Below are 6,349 nucleotides of genomic sequence, written 5' to 3'. Positions count from 1 at the left end.
CTATATTAGTGTGGGAATATAGTTTTCTTCTCTTGCCCAAGTCCACTATAGACTTCAAGGAAATTCGGCTTCCTTGAAAATGATTCTGCCTTCATGTAGGGATACAGATAAAATCCAGAGAATCAGCCAGAAATGCTTTCAGGTGGGTTTGAACCACTTACATCTCATCCTAGGTTTGTAAACACCTCAGGTTACAGGGCAGTTTCTTCAGACTTGGAGAAACATTTTCTCTGAATATCTGAGACAGCTTTATTACCTGGCAGGCAGTTTGGGCAGAGGTCATTTCATCCTGGTCTTTCATGGAACTTGCTTTTTCATTTGGACAGCAACAGCTACACTGCTGTTGTCATTATTATAATACCTCATCTTGAAGTCATCAGCACTTCAGGTTTTCTTGTGAAACCTCCTTTAGGAAGGAAAATGCTAACTCAGTTGATAAAAAGTGTAGTTGTGCCTGGTCATGTCAGGCAGGAACACCAAACACTGCTCAGAACAGGCATCTTGCTAAGGCTTCTCAGTTTTTGCCATCCGTTCACTTTGTAAATCTCAAGTAAATTTCTTTTTGCTCTCACGATTCAGAAATGCTCAGCTTCAAATGCAAGAAGCACAGTCAACTATTTCTTCTTAATGGGAACTTGCTCCCAGGAAGGTCCAGTATGACTTGCAGCTGATGTCATATTTACTGTTTTGTAACCACAAATTTACTGATTTTCAATTACCTGAGGGCCCATGGGTGTGTTTTCAATCTCACTGGAGGCTTTTTCTATCAGGCAGTTAGTGGTAGCTGCTTTGAATTCTTGTGGATGTGCCTCAGCTTCTTGGTATATTACACAGAAACCCAACAGATAAAATACTTGAAACTTCTCAGTGGCCAAGACCTCCAATACCCTCTCTGATGGGTGGGAACTGGGCTATTTTCCTGACCAGTCTAGGCCACCATTTTAGCCCCTTACTTCAAACTGAAATTCAGTTTGGCTTTGAGTATAGGCACATGTGGTGGATTCATCTACTTCAGTGTTTGTTTTGACCAAAAGTTTATTTTTCTAGTGCATTTTTCTAAGTGGTGAAAATATGTAATTTTAGTATGCATGACTGGGTCTCCAATAATAAAAACCCCTGTAAAGCTATGTGTGTGTGTGTGTGTTGTGGGTTTGTTATTGAGACAGGGTCTCACTGTGTAGTCCTGGTGACCTGGATAGACACAGGTTTCCTAACCATGGGTCCAAGTACAGCTTCCTACTCTCTAAATGAGGTTGGGAGGAACACTGGCAGGCACTGGCTGACAGTGAAGATCATGAATACTTAGAGCACACCAGCTGTATATGAAGCAAAGTGAATTTAGCTTTGCACAGTGGTAGAGGCACTATACATTTTTCAGTCCCAAGACTTCTGCGATGTTTCTCTGGACTGACCCTGAAACCTTCCAATAACCAATGGTTCCTAAAGAGCTCTTGTAGACTGGGCACGTGTGCCAAGAACAGAGTACATAATCTCATTTAAATCTTCAGACACCATGAATGAAATGTATTGTCCCATGAGGAAAATGGGGCCCAAAAATGTAATTAGCCTGCCAAGAACAAAGCCAGGCAGTCCAACTGGATCCTGCATCAGGAGGACATGATGGGGGTGGGGGATAATGGCACACATCTCTCATTCTTATACTCTTATAACCAAGCCCTGTGGGAATGGAAAGGGAGGAATCTTTCAGTGAACTGAATAAAGTGGGACCTGCCTCTAAGTCCCTGCTATTCTGAGGCTGAAGTTTGGGATTAGCCTGGACAACACAGTCAGATCCACTTGATCTTAGTCAAAAGGCTAAGAAGTAAGACACCATTCCATAAAAAACAAAAGTATCAAATTGCCTTGTTTTCTAGAAACATGCACAAATGTGTAAGTGCTTTTGGGAGGAAGAGGTGTTTGGTTTTGAGACTGGGTCTTCTGTAGTTCAATCAGATCTCAAATATGGTAATATAACCAAGTATGACACTGAACATACACTTCTCTGTTCCCACCCTTCCAAGGGCTGGAGTTACAGGTGTATCCCAGTGGACTTTTAACTACTGAGGGTTTTTTTGTTTGTTTGTTTTGAGACAGGGTTTCTCTGTGTAGCCTTGGCTGTCCTGGACTTGATTTATAGATCAGGCTGACCTTGAACTTACAGCAATCCACCTGTCTCTGCCTCCCTGAGTACTGGGATTAAAGGTGTGTGGCTTCCATGCCCGGCTGCCCTCCAATGTACTTTTTTTTCTCTTTTGTTAAGACAAAAAAGTCTTATCCTATAGTCCAGGGCAATCCTTTCCCAGCCTCCCAAGTGCTGAGATCACAGGCATGAGCCACTATACCTGGCTTCTTTGGGCTCATTTCATACATTAAGTATAGATAATGGACTTCATTATAACATTTTTATACAAATATATTTTTACCATGTTTATTTCATTACCAACTCTTATTCTCCTCTTCCTCCCACTTATCCCATTTTCCCAACTACTTCATGTCTTTTCTTGTGTGTGAAACCAGTGAATTCAATTACGGTTACTTACAAGAGTATGAGCAATTTACCAGTGGCTACACTTTTGAAAAAGAAAGTCTCTCCCTTAGTAACATTAACTGCTTCTAGACACTTGAAGAAGAATGGAGCCCCATGACCCTTTCCTATCTGACTATAATAATCTCCTCAGTAGAGAGTGGCCTCATTACCCACCTCCCCAACAATATTTCATTTCAGAGACTTAAGTAATTTAACATTTTCATCCAGAAGCACCTATATACATACTATTGAGGGGTACTGGAGTGGAACTAGTGCCATATACACTAAGCTGCTACCTGTTGTTTTTTTTTCATAGAGGGCATGTTAATGCTCCAGCAATTGGGTCCTTGTGACTAGTCTGTCTGGCATGGTGGTTGAGTCAGTTGAGAAATTCTAGCATGGAATGCAGGCTTACTGCTAGCTTCTGGTGACGCAACAGGTAAATGCACAGAATGGGAGAGCATGTTCTTCACGTGCCCTTTCTGGGATGAGAACAGCTTGACACTTTACCTCTACTTGAAAGTAGTTGTGAGGATCAACAGAAGTATTTCTCCTTGGTCTGAGGCAGAACTTTTCCAGGCTTCCTAAGCAAATGGCACTGTCTGAACACTGCCACAGTCAGTGGCAGTAAAAGTTTTAACCAACCTTGTATTTAAGGTTGGTTAGTAGGGCTAGGGCTGTGGCTTAGAGATGGGGCAGATGATCTGCAGGCAAAAGCAGTAGATTTGATCCTCACACCGTAAGAAAAACATAAATCTAGTAACAATATCTTTTAGGGAATCACTTTCCTTACAGGAATTTTTTTTTTTTTTTTAAAGAAAAACATTCATGTCCTTACCTGAATGGATGCCACTCACTATGGATATGACCTTAAGACACTAGTGACAAAACCAGTCACACACCTTTAACCCCAGCATTCAGGAAGAAGCAGGCAGAACTCTGTGAGTCTGAGTCTGTCTTGGTCTTTGGTCTTTATCAGTTCCATTGCAGCCGGGTCTACATGGTGAGATCCTGTCTCAAAGGAAAAGACACCAGTGCAGTCTTCCCCTATGTGTCTCCTATCTACTCTGTATACTAGACTTTGGGCCCAGGTGCAATGAGGTTTATCTTTAAGTCAAGCCCGAGGTTTCTCTCTGCTTTGCCACTTCCTGGGTAACCTTGGGCAAATCACTGACTTCTCTAAACCTCAGTTTAAGTTATAAAGAGAGGTGACCACCAACCACACAGCAACAGATACTTCTAAATCACTGCTTGCAAATGTAGCTATTTATATATTTATATTTTATATTTACATTTATATAAATATATTTATATTTGTTTGGGAGGGGCCATATTAAAGAGCAGGCTTTGAGCATGCTAGGCAAATACTCTACCCCTGAGCTAGATCCTCAGCTATATGATATCTTAGTCTTCATTTGAAGACAGGCACAAGTCACACAAGAGTAATCAGGACATCACTGTGTATACTACTAATTTGTGTGCCTCAGTTACAAGATGAGTGGGCCAACACAAAAAAAAGTAAAGAAATGAACTTCAGTTCCTGCTAATAAGCACAAGACATCTGCTGCCAATACCCAGAAATCACCTGTTAGTAGCACACTTAGCTTTGCTTATGTAAGAAGCAAAATACAATCAATCAAGGATTAGTTACAGATAAAAATGCTGTCCAGCTTTCAATCACATCTGTTATGATTTGGTCTAGGGTTTGAAAAGTTTTACTAATAACCAGGTCCATGGCTTGTTTAAGAGGGAGAAAGGAGCACTACTGAGATTGTACCTAGCACCTGATACATGCTAGGCAAACATCCCACCCACTAACCTACATGCCTTTATTTATTTTTTAATTTTAAGATAAGGTCTCTTGATTTTGCTTAGGCTGAAACATGACCTATAGCCAAGGCAGGCCTAGAACTTATGATCTTCATGCCTTAGCATCCTGAGTACCTGGCATTATAGACATGTGCTACCATCCCTGGCTTCCAAGGCTATTTCTGGCAATGCCTTAGTTATGAAGATAAAATTTTAGGCTGGGCATGATGGCTGCTGCCTATAATATACATCTATGTTTAGCTGAGTAGAGGAGGGCCAGCCTAGCCTACAGAGCAAATTTCAGGTTACCACAGCCTAGAGCAAGAACCCGTCTCCAAATAAAGACTGACCCAGAACAGTGGTTCTGTGTTCTTTTAATACAATTTCTAATGTTGTGGTGACCCACAACCATAAAATTATTTTCACTAATACTTCATAACTGTAGTTCCGCTGTTAGAATTTTAACATAAATATCTGTTTTCTGATGATGTTATGAGCCCCCTATAAAAGGGTTGTTCAGTACACACCCCCTCTGCAAAGGGGTCATGACTCACAGGTTGAGAACCACTGACCTAGAAAGTAAACTAAATCAAGCCGGGCTAACTAGCCTCTCAATGACTTTGATAAATTCCTAGAACATGCCACAGACCTCTGAATCAGGACCCTCAATCTACAGATAAAGGTGTGATGAAGTATCAGGTAGACTCATCTGGAATGGTATGATTCAAACAATGTCCTGCTTTGAAGTGTGATCTCAGGTTTACTCAAAATGCTGGCATTCTTCATGTCTCCATACAATCCTGCACTTGACATATAATTCACTTGAGATTTAAAATGAATGTTTCGTGTTAACAGTCAGACTTAATTCACACTTAGAATGTAGCCAAGCAAAGGTGGAACTGCTCCCTGTTTTTAAAGGGAACTTATTTCAAATTAATCTCAAAGTTATGGTAAAAAAAAAAAAAACTTTATTATATTATTTTAGTTTAGAATTGTTTATTTTGAAGCATAAAAGGCAAAGAACAGGGAACTGTTTTGAAATTTAGGACCTTTATAGGTCTGACCATGGCTCCTCTGCTGTTACGAGAAGGGTAATTGTCTCCCACAGTTAATTAAGATCAAGGGCCAAACATATCTGCCCAACAAATCCTTTGTAACTTGATTTCCACACATGAACCTAAATGACAGTGGTTCCAACAACTTTGGTCAAAGCCAGCTTCCATAGCCTCCAACTCTACTTAGCTCTCTATATTATGATTATGTTTAATTCTCTGAGACCACCTCAAACCCAGCCTCTATTGGATTCTGAACACCTCTGACCTTTTACGTACATCTATTCTTGTTTTAATGCATAGTGACATTGGCATTTACTGTCAAAAGTGCTTAAAATAGAACCATTCTATGAGACAAGTTTATCTTAAAACAATCTCCTGTACTAAGGCTCAGGGAGAATGTTCAAGGTCATAAGCACTGTATATACTCAGTAAGCATAAAATGGCCAGTGAATAGCCAGGAAATAGCAGAGCTCAGACAGAGACCCAGGAGGTCTGACTCTCAAACCTACTCATCATTTGAAGGGACCACCTTCATCTTTTATACAACCAGGATCTCAAATAAAACCTGTCTATACAGAATCACCCAGAAATCAATCTCTCCTATCCACTTAAACACTATGTGGAAACTGTCTAAGCTGTTCATTTTTCCCCCAAACCCTCTTTATTTCTCTATTTCAAATGTTAGATGAACTGCCCCATTATCTGTTGTATGAACCAAAATTACAAATCCTAAGAGCACTATCTTGAGGAAGTCACTATACCAGCCTCTATTCAGGGACCTCTTCCTAGTTTTCAGCATTAATATGCCATGCTGGTCACCCCATTTTCCTTAAGATAGAAGAATGTCTGTCTTGCTTTTACCCCTACAGGGCCAAGTGCAGAACAAACAATGAGTGCTTTATTATACCTCCCTGCATCTTTTCAGGAGCATCTTCTTGGATAGTGCCTTAACTATCTC

Source organism: Psammomys obesus, unplaced genomic scaffold (assembly GCF_907164565.1).
Source record: "Psammomys obesus unplaced genomic scaffold, mPsaObe1.curated_primary_1811, whole genome shotgun sequence".
In the NCBI taxonomy this organism is placed as follows: domain Eukaryota; kingdom Metazoa; phylum Chordata; class Mammalia; order Rodentia; family Muridae; genus Psammomys; species Psammomys obesus.
This window is presented reverse-complemented; position numbering follows the sequence as displayed.